Below are 13,743 nucleotides of genomic sequence, written 5' to 3' on the forward strand. Positions count from 1 at the left end.
GTCCTCGGGGCGGCGGCCGGGCGGCCAAGGACACCTGCAGGCTTCCACGGCTGCGCTGAGCGGGAGTCTCAGCGCAGCGCTCCGGCGCCGGGTTCCTGCGATCTGGCGGCGCTGGGAGCCGCGCCATCCACGCGTCTGCCCATCTCCGGGCTGGCCGCCGGCCTTGGCTCTCGGCAGAGGGCCGGCAGGAGGTGGACTAGGGAAGAGGATGCCTGGGCGCCGGTGCTGGGACTCCGGGGCTTGGTTCTGCGTCTTCTCCCCCGCGATCGCTCCGGGATGGCGCCTTTTCCTCGCGGCCCCGTTTGGCCTGGGCGCGCCCTCCGCCGGGAGGGGTGGGCGGGGCGCAGCGCGGGGCCGACCCGGCACGCTGCGGGGCCCGCGCAGATCGAGCTCAGCCTTCTCCGGTGCAGCAGATCCCGGTCCAGGCGCGTAACCCCCTAGCCGCCAGTGCCCAGCCGAGCGCGCCGCCCCTGCGCGCCTCCGCTAGCATCCCCTCCCACCCCCCGGGTCCCTCTCCCCGCCTCTCCTGAGCCGCTCGGCTCCTCCCACTGCAGCCCGGGTGACACCCAAGCGCTCCAGACCCCTAACCCCTAACCTCCGCCCACCTCCTCTTGCAGAACCTATTTCCCTTTCCTCGCCAAGCCAAGCCAATGCTCTAGATTGCCTTTTCACTGTGGCTGCTTGGAGACCAAGATGGAAGAGAGGCTGCCCTCGCCTGCCCCAGACCACCTTGTCCCCATTCTGCCCCTTGGAAGCTTGTTGGCTTTTTCAGATCAAGGTTGGCCCCTCCACCACCTGAGCCATACTTTCAGCTAGGCATTTTTGCTGGTTAAATTGGAGCTAGGGTCTTGGCTGCCTGGACTGGCTTGGAACCTTTGATCCTCGTGTCTCAGCCTCCCTAGTAGCTAAGGATTACAGGCTAGAGCCACTCGTGCACCACCATGCGCTTCATTCTTTATGGCTCCTGTCACGGTCATCACAATTCCCACAGGAACTAGACCACTGGAAATAGGACCTGGCCTTGGGAAGAGAAGTCTGGTTTGAGTGGAGAAATGTGGGGTGGTCGGTGGCCTTGAAGATCAGTAGGTTACAGCTCTGGTTCATGGCAGGGCACATGGGAAGCGCCGGGTCCTGCTTTGTGACCACCACTCCTGTTCCACTCCTAGCAGCTTTGCCTGGAATCTGCCTCCTCTCCTCTCCCTTCTCTGACCCTGAGCTCCTAAAGGCCACACTGTGCTTTTTTGGTCTTGATAGCTCTCACAGTGTCTGCCTCTGAGAATCTGTTCGCTAAGTGATTGAGAAGCTGCCACATCCAAAGCATTAGGCACCAATTGGACTTTGCTGGCCCCATCCCAAGAGCGACTTCCAGATTCGTTTGTTTTTATACTCAGAACCTCTCTTACATCTTTAATTAATATCTCCACCCCTCCCCTCCTAGAAGTCTGACTGGGTTATATAAGGAGGATTTGGGGGCAGAAAAGTAAGGTGACGGACATACCTTCCCTGAGCACCTGTGCGCCATACCACTTCCTGGTTAGGCACTATCTAGCTATACTGGAAGGGGGAAGGGGGGCTTTCATGTATCCCCCCCAAAAAAGTTAGAGGCCTAGAACAAAGACAAAGGATTTTGTGTGTGTGTGTGTGGGGGGGGGGTGTCTGTATGTGCCAGCCTGTGTCCTGAACTCAAAGATGGCACTCTATTACTTGAGCTACATCTTCACTTCCAGCAATGGATTTTTATAAGCAGAAGTCTCATCATCAATGAGGTCATAAAAACAAACATGACTATGATCTTTGATGATCTGTACTAATATGCAGAGATGTGTGCCATCCTAAAATGAACACACATTGGTAAACATCTTCTCCGTGCCCAGTTGCCTCTCTCCTCAGACCCAATGTCTGCATTTTAGAGTTTAGCATTTAGAGGTTGCGGCAGAAAAATATGACTGAGAAGATACAGGACTGGCCAGGGCTCAAATAAGGAAGAACAACTGAAAGGATATTAAAGAATTAACTAATGGTGCCTTTAAAGCTCTCTCTTGGCTATGTCCTGACAAGCCCCTTGGAATCTCTCTCCTCTTTCCATTCTTCAGTGGCTGATTCCAGTCATTCTGGAGAAAAAGGGGAGTGAATGAGTGAGAGAAAACATCCCAACATCCCACCTCTGGAACATCTATCCACTCAATAAACACAATGCCTACCACCTTCCAGAAGTTACTCCAGGCACTGGACATCCATCTGTGAAGAAAATAGCTCTTGTGCCAGGGAACCTCTGCTTCCCTTCTATGGTGCTGGTGGGTGATGATGAGCACCCAGGGAGATGGTGAAAGGAGAATTCTTCCAGGGAAAAAAGGAGGCCAGGAGGGAAGAGAAAGATGGGAAATCTGGCATGGGAGTAGGGGAAGCCAGGACCAGCTGAGGAAAACAGGCATCCTGGTATAGGAGGGCTGCTGGCCAGCCCCCAGAGTTGGGAGCTTAATCTCAGGCCAGAGGCCTCCAGAGAAAGCTTTGCCACTCACTGAAGATTTTTCTTCTGCATGTCTGGACTGATCTGTTTCCTGAGTCTGGGCTTTTCTGGGAGATATTGTGCTATGGTTGACATCATGGGACTTATTCCATGAGCTCCTCGTGTGTATTCATATTATTCCTCTCAAAAACAAGAGAACCCATGTTAGGGGAGGAACACAAAGGCACAATTCCTATGTGCCTCTGATCATATACAATAATATTTGTCGAAATGAATCCAGGCAATGGGACAAGAGGTTTATTTCTTTGTTGTTTTTGTTTTCTTTTTGTCTTGTTTGTTTATCTGTCTTTAGGAGGCTAAAGGTGGGCATGGAAATGGAGGGGAAAGGGGTAAACGAATGCAGTAGTGGCACTCACTGGATGGTATGTTGAGAATGAACTATACAAATGTGTGTGGGTTTGGGAGGGGAAAACTGGGAGAAAGCAAGAGAAGGGTGATGTGCAAAAGGAAATGTACTTGTTCCCTGACTTACGTAAGTGTAACCCCTCTACGTATCACCTTTACAATAGCAGTTTTAAAAATTAAAAAAAGAAGGGGGGGTGGTAAACCCAAACAGAACACAGTGCCCAGGAATTTGATAGGAAAGCCCTCTCTACCTGATTGCTGGGTGCCTGCCTACTGTGGGTGGGAAGGTGCTGCCCTCTGGTGGTTGATGCTAGGACAACTTGGATCTGGGCCTCCCCACCCTTGAAAAGGCAGGCGGGGGTGGGGGGTGGGGAGGGAGGTTGCTGCTGTTGGGTGGGGCAAGGTAGAGGGGAGTGTTGGATTAGTCCAGGGCTTCCCAATGATTCTGGGGTATCAGGTGTTTTCCTAGATTCATGCTCCCATCCAGAACTCTGCCTTTTCTCTCTCCTTTTTCATTCCTCAGTATCTTGATAGCTGGGTGCTGGTGGCAACCTATCAGAACCAAGGTGGGTACTAGTAGTTCAGGTCTATAATAGAGCTAGTGGAGAGGCTGAGATCTGAGGATCTCATTTCAAACAAACTGTTAACTTCAATGAACTAGCAACACTAACACTGCAAGGGGAGATGTTTTTCAAGCGGTATAATGGCAGCTTGGAGCAGAAAAGGCTAAGTGAGAGCATAAGCCCTGAGTTCAAGCCCCAGTACTAGGCCAACGCAATGCATGTACACATACACCCACACCCACACACCCACACCCACATCTTGGTTGAAGCAAGTTGCAGGTTGAAGCAAGACTGGCAGCCAGAGCTGGAAATTATTTCCCAGAACTTTCTTCCCCATTTTCATCTTTTCTCTACCCTCTCCCCCAGGGCACCCTGTATCTTCTGGCTGTAGGCAAGAGCAGGTGACTGGGAGCCAATTCGCACTATGATTTCCCTTAGTGGATTTCTCTTAGTGGATTTCCCTCACCAGGATTAGGGGCATTGCTAAAAAACAGGGAAAGATGTTTGATTCCAGAACAGCAAGCTCCCATAACCTTCCAGAGTCCCTCAAAGAAAACCCTTGCCTTCTAGACTCTGAGGCTTTTACTGAAGTAGTAAACCTAAAATCAAAGCTTTTTACGTTACTTCTTTCTCCATTGGGGGTTTCTGTGAGCAGAGAGTCTTTGGGTATGATCTCCCTTCTACTTTCCTTCTTTGGGCTTCACTTGTTTTGAGGGGCTCCAGGTCAAGGAGTAGACTCCAGGAGTGACCCAGCAAGGTTATATCCCTTGGTACTCACATCTCTCTTTTTTGGCATTTCAGCTCCTGCCAGGGAACACCAACCCCTCCTCCTTCAGGTTCAGGCCAAGAAGCCAGCATCCTTTCCCAGCATGCCCTGAACCTTCTCAGCCCATCAAATTGAATTGCTTTCCCAGATATCATCACCAGGCAGGGAGGAATAGGCTTTTTCCCTCATGGGTTGAAGAAAGCAAGGGTGGGCAAGAGAAGGCTGGGAAGCCTCTGTTTGCTCAACAGCTCATTTTATCCTCCCACTCCTACCCCCAGGCAGCCTGCAAAGACTCACATGCTCCAAATCGAATGTGAGCATCTTCCCAGAAGGGCTCTGGAGAGAATCTAGCCTAAGAGGACAGCACAGAATGACCCAGGTATTGTTGAAGTCAGCTACAATGGCTCTGACTGAGGGTTAAAGGTAGGGCTCTTGCTGTCAAGATCTCAGTGAAGTATTTGTGGGGGGGGGCTCTGGAGAAATCCATAGATGGCCTTTGATGGCCTAGAAGGATGCAGATCATCAGCTCAGGCCAACCCAGGACTCAGCACCTCATGCACCGTGGATTTGGGCTAGAATGGACCTGGGTGCTCATCTTTTTGAGGGATTTCTAGACTAAGCAGCCACAGGGAACCTGGAAGGCAGAACAGCTACTGGGACTGGGCCAAGGGCAGAGAAGTCAGGGCTCATGTGGCCTCCATATACCAAAAAAAAAAAAAAGGATTCATGGAAATCACAGGACCAGGGGCAGCTGAGTGGACACCCCCAAAGGCTTCATTGCTCAAGGCTGCTGGGCTGGGGGTCCAGCTGGGGTCTGGGCTGGGGATCCAGCTGGAGTCCAGCTTGGGTCCAGAGAGCATCCCCCCCCATTTCTTCTCCATGTTAATGCAGGGCCTGGCTGGCAAGATTCCTTGGCACTCAGGGTTTCTCCATCTAGAAAAGTAGATTCCACCCACCTGGGCTAAATTCCAGCAAAACGGTTCATTCCATTAGAGTAGTTAATCCGTCCTGATGGGCTCAGTCCCCTTCTGCAGTGTCCTGGGAAACAGGGAAGCAGCTGTCTGGAGAGGCAGACCAAACTCAGGACTCTCATGGGTAGACACGAAGCCCAGGGATCCTTCCCTGCTTGGCTTGGCCCTGGAGATAGGGGAGAGATCCAGAACGCTGCCTGCCAAGAACCTGGAAGCCTGAGAGCAGACCTCCATTGACTCTTTCTGCTCTGCAGCTGGCCCTGAGCCTATACCACAGTCTATTATTATTATTATTATTAAATTGTACAAAGGTGTTCCAATTCTCAGGTTATGAGAACAATGCTTCTTGGTCAATGTCACTCCTTCCTTCATTCTCCCTCATTTTCCCTACCCTTAAGTTACCTAGTCCAGTTTTACATTGAATGTGACTACCCTTGCTAACCTTTCCTCCCTCCATTCCAGTGTCCCCATCCCCACCCCTTTGCCAATCTCCAAAAACATGTTTCCATTTTCTAGCATTCATTTTGATAAATAGTCCATTAGTTGTTCAGAGGAGTTACATTTTTGGATTCCTCTCCTAAATGTACCATCCTTTAGTCAGTTTGTTGTAGGTAAATGTGTTGATACCTGTGTATGTTATAATACACATTTGTAAGAAGACATGACATAATCTTTTTTGTGTGTCAGGAGGCTTGAACTGAGGGCCTGAACACTGTCCCTGAGCTCTTTTGCTCAAGGCTAGCATTCTACCACTTTGAATCACATTTCCACTTCTAGTTTTCTGGTGGTTCATTGGAGATAAGAGTCTCACAGACTTTCCTGCCTGGGGCTGGCTTTGAGCCATGATCCTCAGATCTCAGCCTCCTGAGTAGCTACGACTACAGGTGTGAGCCACCAGTGCCTGGCTATAACATAATCTTCAAAATGGTTGGTTTGCTATTGCATGAGTCATACTCTTCCCATCTCCTAAGTGTGTTCCCATGTGGGCCAGCATGCCTGCCAGTGGTGATAGGAACACTTCAAGCCACATCATGACTGCTTCCACAAAGCAGAGACACCTGCCTGACCTGAGCCAGGTGCCTGATGCCAGTGGCTCACACATGTAACCCTTGCTCTCAGGAGGCTGGGGATCATAGTTTGAAGCCAGCCTAGGCAGGAAAGCCTGTGAGTCTCTTATCTCCAAGGAACCACTAGAAAGCCAGAAGTGAAGCTGTGGCTCAAGTGGCACAGTACGAGCCTTTAGCAAAAAAAGCTAAAGGATAGCACCCAGGCCCTGAGTTCAATCTCCAGGATGGTCATAAATTAATTGATATTAATAAAATAAACCCTCTAGCTGGCCCCAATGGTTCATACCTGTAATACTTGGGAGGCTGAGATATGAGAATCATCAAGCCAATCCAGGCAGGAAAATCCATGAGATTCTTACCTTTAATTAGCTACCAGAAAAGCTGGAAGTGGAGCTATGGCTCAAGTGGTAGAGTGCTAGCCCTGAGCAAAAGAGTTCAGGGACAATGCCTAGGCCCTGAGTTCACACAAAGGAGAAAAGACCTTATTCCCTTGAGGTTTTCTTTTTTTTGTCAGCTATTTTGTCATTGTGACAAAAAAAATCTAACAGAAAATTGGTTGCAGAGAAGTGGGGCTCAGCAGCATTTGGAATTGGCTTGTGGGAGGAATTTGGAAGAGTTTGGAGGTGCAGGCTAGAGGTGCTGTTTGCTCAGTTTAATGGGTGGTTTTGTGGGACCTCAGAAGATAGGAATGCAGACAGTGCAGACTGCTCATGAGGTTTCTGACAGGAACAGGACTCTATTGGGAACTGGATTAGAGACCAGTCATGTTGCATTCTAGCAAAGAACTTGTCTATATTTTGTCTACATCTTGAGATTTTTATGGGATGCAGAGTTTAAAGACGAACTAATCTGCTGAGGGAAATTTCAAGGTAATGTAGCGTTTGGGGTGTAGTATGGTTGTTTCTAACTGCTGTTTACAGAAGCAAAAAAAGCAAAGCAGAAAGACTTGAAAAACTTGCAGTTGGTTAGAAAATCCAGTGTAAAGTTGGGGCTGAGGAAGTCTTGGTTTCTGAAAAGATTAATACTATTCAACAAAACAAAATCCAAGGACTGGGCTGGGATGTAGCTCTGTGGCAAAGCACTTGCCTAGCAAATACAGTGTCCTGGATTCAATCCCTAGTACCAAAAATAAAATACAAAAAAATACAGTTAAAAAATTAAATACTTTGCAGTGGTATAATAGGTAAGAGGCTTTGAGGGTATCTCAGGAATTGGCCAGACGCCAACTGCCACTGGCTATGAAAGAGTACAACTCATTGGAAAGGCTTTGCCTTGAAAAGAATGTGTTTTCAGGACCCTGCTGACATATGGCTGGCTAGGAAGTTGGCTCCCCAGGATTTCTTTCACTATCTGCACCCAGGCATTGAGAACATTGAAGTTATGGACCAAGGAGGCCTAGATACTGCTTGAGTTGACTGACAGCTTTCACAAGATGCTGGTTTGCAGGCATGCAACATGCAAGAATTATGGGTCATGAGGCTTCCAGCCAGGTTTCAAAGAAAGGCTTGAGAGACTAGGATGTCCCTGCAGACATCCTCTGAGAGGGCAGTGCTCAAATCTGTGAGCATGAAGCCTACGCTTCGACTGAGACCCTAGAACACTGGTAATGCCAGCAATGTGAAATGTCTTCCTGGAAAAGCTAAGCATCCAGCCCAAGAGAGAGGGCATGTAGGCTGAAAATTGCAAGATCAAAAGTAGTGCTGCCCAAGGCCACTGGAGTTCAATTGTGCCATCATGAATCCCAGAGGCCAGACATGGTGGTACAGGACTTAATATTTGCCCTCCTAGGTTTCCATCTTTCTTTGATCTCATCCCTCCTTTGTATACTCAGTTCATCCCTTGTAGGATGAAAATGTTTTCTCTTGGAAATATATAACTTTCTTTTTAATTTTATAGGAAATCCATAGCTTAAAAAATGGTCTTGAGCAGTATGCTGGTGTTACACTCCTATAATCCTAGTTACTCAGTAGCTGAGAGGTGAGGACTGAAGTTCAAAGCCAGCCCCACCAGGAAAGTCTGTGAGACTCTTACATCCAATTAATCACCCCAGAAAAGCCAGAAGTAGAGCTGTGGCTCAAGTGGTAGAGCACTAGGCTTAAGCACAAAAGCTCAGGGACAGTGCCCAGACCCTGAGTTCTAGCACCAGGACCATTATATGTGTGTGTGTGTGCGTGCACACACACACACACACACACACACACTGCCTTGAGTCTTAGTAGAGGTTCTCCACGTAGAAGATTTTTGAACAATGTTGGAATCGTGAAGGATTTAGGGACTCCTGGAGATGGTCTAAATGTATCTATAAGCTAGCCATGAATTTGGGGGCAGGGGAGGAATGTAATGCTATAGTTTGAGTATAAAGGATTTCCCACAGGCTCAGGGGCTCTAGCTGGTGAGGGCATTTTGGGACTAGATAGAGGAATTAGGGCCCAAAGGTATACTTCTCAAGGTTATACCTCATCCCTTGGCCTTTCCTCTCTTTCTGCTTCTTGGCCATTATAGAGTGGTCCACTATGCTATGCACTCCCTCCATATAGCCCAGCAACTTGCGATCAAGGGACCAGGGACAGATCTGTCTGAATGTGCAAGCAAAGTAAGCGATTCCTCCCTCTTGAGTTGTCCTCTCAGGAATTTTGATCACAGCCAGGGAAAGCTAACTCACTCTGACAGTTCTTGCTTAGAGTCCCTCATGTGGCTGCACTCGCATGTCAGCAGAGGCTGCAAACCTCTGAAGCTCGGCTGTTCTGAACGTTTCCTATGGCGTGTTGATGTGGCTGGCAGTTGACACGGACTGCTGGCTGGGGGCTCAGCTAAAGCTTTCAACTCCAGCACCTGCAAGCACAGAGCTTCTAGCATGGCAACTGAAGAGTGTTGGACTTCTTACCTCAAAACTGGCTTCCCCCAGACTCAGTATCTCTAGAACACTGCATGCAGGGTCAAAGCCCTTGCTAACCCAGCGGTGGAAGCCACATAGCACCACTGCTGCCATACTGGGCCATTCAAAAGAGCCGCGTGTTCATGCAGAATCAAGTGGAGAGGCCTACGTTTCATTTCCTGATGCGGGACCTTTTCTGGAAAACAAACTAACAGCCAGGCGCTGGTGACTCACACCTGTCATTTCAGTTGCTGAGAAGGCTAAGATCTGAAAAATCAGGGTTCAAAGCTAGCCTGAGCTGGAAAGTCCATGAGACTCTTATCTCTGATTAACCAGCAAGAAGCTGCCGGAACTGAAGCTGTGACTCAAGTGGTAGAATGCCAGCCTTCAGCAGAAAAAACTAAGGGACAGCAGTCAGGCCCTGAGTTCAAGCCCCAATACTGGCATAAAATAAATAAATAAGCTCTAGAAGGCCAGCTGGTTCATTGCATGGGTGATGGAAAGATGCGGACTTCAGCGTGAAACATGCCCATGGGCCCAACCAGGGTTATCAAGAGAGAAGAAGGTAAGATATTTAATGAGCACCAATTATATTCCTATATGGAAATAATTCTTTACTGTATTCTAGCAAGAGCAGTTCATTTATCCCTTATAGCATCTCCTCTGGGAAAACATTTTTATGGACATCTTTGTTTTACAGATTAGAAAATGCAGGGTTGTGTTGCCCAAGGTAAGTGACAGACTCATGATTCATGACCAAAATGACTGTCTGTCACTCATCACTGAGGTAAGCATGAGGCAGAAGCCGCTGTCTCTCATATCTTTCTGCGTGTCCCTCTCATCTCCCTCCCCATCCAATTCCTCCATTCAGGGATGCAAATGTAGCTGCTCACCAACTCTCAGAACTGACCTGCAGGCACATCTTCAGCTAGAGCTTCCCCACAGGTGTCAATGATGGATGAGAAAGACCCTAGAAGAGGCTCATTACCTGGGCACAATTCCCTCCCTCTCAATCTACAAACCAATTCAGTGCCTTCTCCTTAGATCTGGAAAAATTCTGTGACCCACAAACTAATAGTGGAGGTGATACTGGGTTATTTCCTAGGCCTAGGCCTTAAGAAACCAGCAGCTTCTACTTCTTCTCAGTCCCCATCTCTCTCACTCTCTGTCTCTCTCTCTGGTCTCTTTCCCCCACCCCCTCCTTGGTGCTGATATTGGAGCTTGAACTCAGGTCCTCAAGCTCTTGCTTAGCTTTTTTGCTCAAGGCTGATGCTTCACCTTTTGAGGCACACCTCCAGTTCCAGCTTTTTTGCTGGCTAATTGGAGATAAGAGTCTCATGGACTTTTCTGCCCAGGCTGGCTTGGAATCACAGTCCTCAGATCTCCTCCAGAGCAGCTTGTCCACCTGTTGAATATCACTGAGCAACCTCAGTTGCTACCAAAAGAATTGCTCAAATTATCCAAGCCCAAATTCCTCACCCATAAAATCATAGTTATTTTAGCCACTAGAATCTGGGTTGACTCGGAACTCAGCCTGGACCAACATACATTTTCTCATCCAATCTATCTGTTATCACTATCTGATAGACTTGGACATTTAAATAGAGTGGTTAAGTAATTTACCCAAGGTCTTCTAGGAAACACAAGACTCAGCTTGCATTTATATTTGAACTCGTACTTGGGGAGTCTGACTCCTGAGCTCCCCACTGAAGCCTTTTTATTATGTTGTGTCTTTGAGGGCCCATGTGCCCTTCCTTGGGGGAGATCTTGCATTTCAACCATAAACATTACCTTCTGCCAAAGTGACTTTTTTTTTTTTCTTTTTAAGTACTGGAGCAGTACTCTAAGTACTGGCAAGATTTGGAGTCACAGGGCAGAACAAAACTCAGCAAAATTCAGGTCAGTGGGGCTGATTTGATTATCTTCTGACACCTAAAGCAAGCCTCTGTGAAATGTTTGTTCAATGAATAACCCTCAAAGGAGTGACAGAGTGGAAGAGGATGGGAATGGGGGTGGGGCACTGAGATCTGGACAGAAAGGGTTTTCTGCCATCTGGTGGCTGTGCCTGGAACAACACTTTTTTTCTGGATGGCAAGGGAAAAACAAAACAAAATAAACCCTGAAAGAATCCTTGTGTGTGTGTGTGGGGGGGGGTCATTGGTTGCGTCTAAAATCACACAGCATTCGGAGACCTTCCAGACTGGAATGGGATAGGGGGGGAATGGGGCTTCCTCTCTTGGGGCATCTGTTCTTGAGGTAGGCAGGAAGTAGGGCCGCTGATGCCGTCAGTCCATCCCACTTTTATGGAGCTCAGTGTTCAGTGATATTTGTGATTGAAATTTGCCAAAGTAAGTGATATCATAGCTTATACTTCATCGTAAAGTTTCTAATAGAGATAGCTAACCAGAAATGAAGGGTGATTCTCAGAACTTAGAACATGGACTTGTACCTGCCAACTCCCCGCCTCTCCCCGGACCCCATCACTGAGGTTTCTACCTCCCTGTGTGTATTCTAAGACCTCCAGACACTGGTGCTTCAGCACTCCGCCCTTACAGAGTGGCTAGGTATAGCATCCAAGCAGGGTAGGGATGTCCCCTGCACAGCCCTGAAGAGACTAGTATACACTATCTTCACATCAGACAGGGACCCATTTTCCTCACCTGGAAAAATCCAGACCAGAAATATCTTTCTGAGAGAACTGCTAGAAAGATCTCAGAAGGATAGACACGTGGAGAAGAGGCCCACCACAAATATGTGCTTATCTAAGGGCATTGCCTTAAAAAAAATACATATGTCCATTTCCAAACATCTCAGCCAGCACCCTTAGGAGTGCTGTCTGCCCATCCCAGACCAAACTTTCACCCCAAAGTTTTGCTCAGGACTTTTGCCTCACCCCATCCTCTCTTCTAACTCCAACAACTTGAATAAGAAATGCAGAAGGAGCTAGGCATTGGTGGCTTAGACCTATCACCTTAGATCTTAGAAGAGTAAAATCTGAGGATCATGGTTTGAAGCCAGCCTAGGGCAGAAAAGTCCATGAGACTCTTACTTCCAATTAACCAGCAAAAAAGGAAGTGAAGATGTAGCTCAAGTGGTCCAGTACCATCCTTGAGCGGAAGGATCGATTTCCCAAGCCCTGAGTTCAAGCCCCAGTATCAACAAATTGAAAAAAGAAAAGAAAAATGCAAGGATATGTGGTAAGAACAGACACTTTATTGTACACCAGGATTGGAGAGAGAGGAAGGTGTGGCCCTGGGGGGGGGTGACAATACTCCACCCCTCCCCTGGGCTGAGGGGTTCTGGACCCAGGGCTCTGACCAGCATGGCACACATAGACTTGAACTGTTCTAAATTTGTACCAGGACGGGAAGTGACTGCCTGGTATGTGTGCTTGGGTCTATACAAAGCAGGGTTTTCTGTGAGAGGGGACCCTGGGCCCTCCTCTCTCAGCCTCCATCACTGGGCCCTGTGAAGGGGACACATCTCCCACATTTCAGGGCCTAGTGGAGGGACCCAGGGGTGTGTGCAGGGTGTCAGGTGCATTCCAACCTGTTCGGTCTCGCTTCTTTTTCACAGTGGGGAGGACTCTAGCGGGGAATGTGCGGCTGTGAGGATGGGCAGAGGGGAAACTCCCTGCCGGGTAATACTGCAGGCCTGCGTGGGCCCTGGTGCCCCCAGACTCATGGCTTATGCAGGCTGACTTGGGGGGCCTCTTCCCACACTGAGCAAGCAGCAGCCCCTGCAGATTCTGTAGGGCGGAAACCAACCGCGCCTATCTTACCTTGTGTGCCCCACCTGTCTGTCCCTCATCTGGGCTTCAGGTGTCATGATACCTCAGGAGAGAGGGTAGAACGCTCCCTGAGCAAGAAGCTGGTAATTGAGGTTGAGGACAGAGAGGGGAGGAGACTCTTACTGGCATTCCCCAGCTCTGCCCCAAATCTCCAAAGCAGTGGAAGTGGGGGCCCTGTGCTGGGATATGGGGCCTATCCCATCTCTTTCCTGCAGAGAAGCGGGACTGGGGCCTCACCTGCCCTGTGACCCTACCTGCCCTTGATGGCCTGTGGAGGCAGCAAAGGTTTCATAGGACAGCGGTTCCTTTCTCAACTCTGAGAATCATCTCAAGGACAGGTATAGGGCAGAGGTGCTGTACGAAGCCATCCTAAGACATCCAGTACTTTTCCTGCCCAAGAGCTTGTGACCACAGTGGGAAAAGCAAAGAGTTGCCTGGACAATTAACTTGAGAGGGGGGGCTTCCCTCTCCCCAAGGCCCTCCTTCTCACAAGAGGTATAAAGATGATGAATCACCAGCAAGAGACACATGCCTTATCCATAAAGCTGAGGGAGAGGGAAGAGAGGCAGCCTGGGCTTCCAAAAGATGGGAAACACTGGGAGGGTCACAAATCAGCACCTTACACACACTCACACTCGTGTATATACATCACACACACACACACACACACACACACACACACACACAACTCTGAGCCCTACAAACACACAGGAAAGACTGAGCCAAGACAAGGCCTGGCCTACAGCAAAAGGCTACAATGAACACTACTTGAGCTCACAACAAAGCAGACAGCCCCAGCTCAGCCCCCTCTTGCAGACTTGCAGGCTGGGGCTTAGCCC

The sequence above is a fragment of the Dipodomys ordii genome, unplaced genomic scaffold (genome assembly GCF_000151885.1).
Source record: "Dipodomys ordii isolate 6190 unplaced genomic scaffold, Dord_2.0 Scaffold146, whole genome shotgun sequence".
Lineage (NCBI taxonomy): Eukaryota > Metazoa > Chordata > Mammalia > Rodentia > Heteromyidae > Dipodomys > Dipodomys ordii.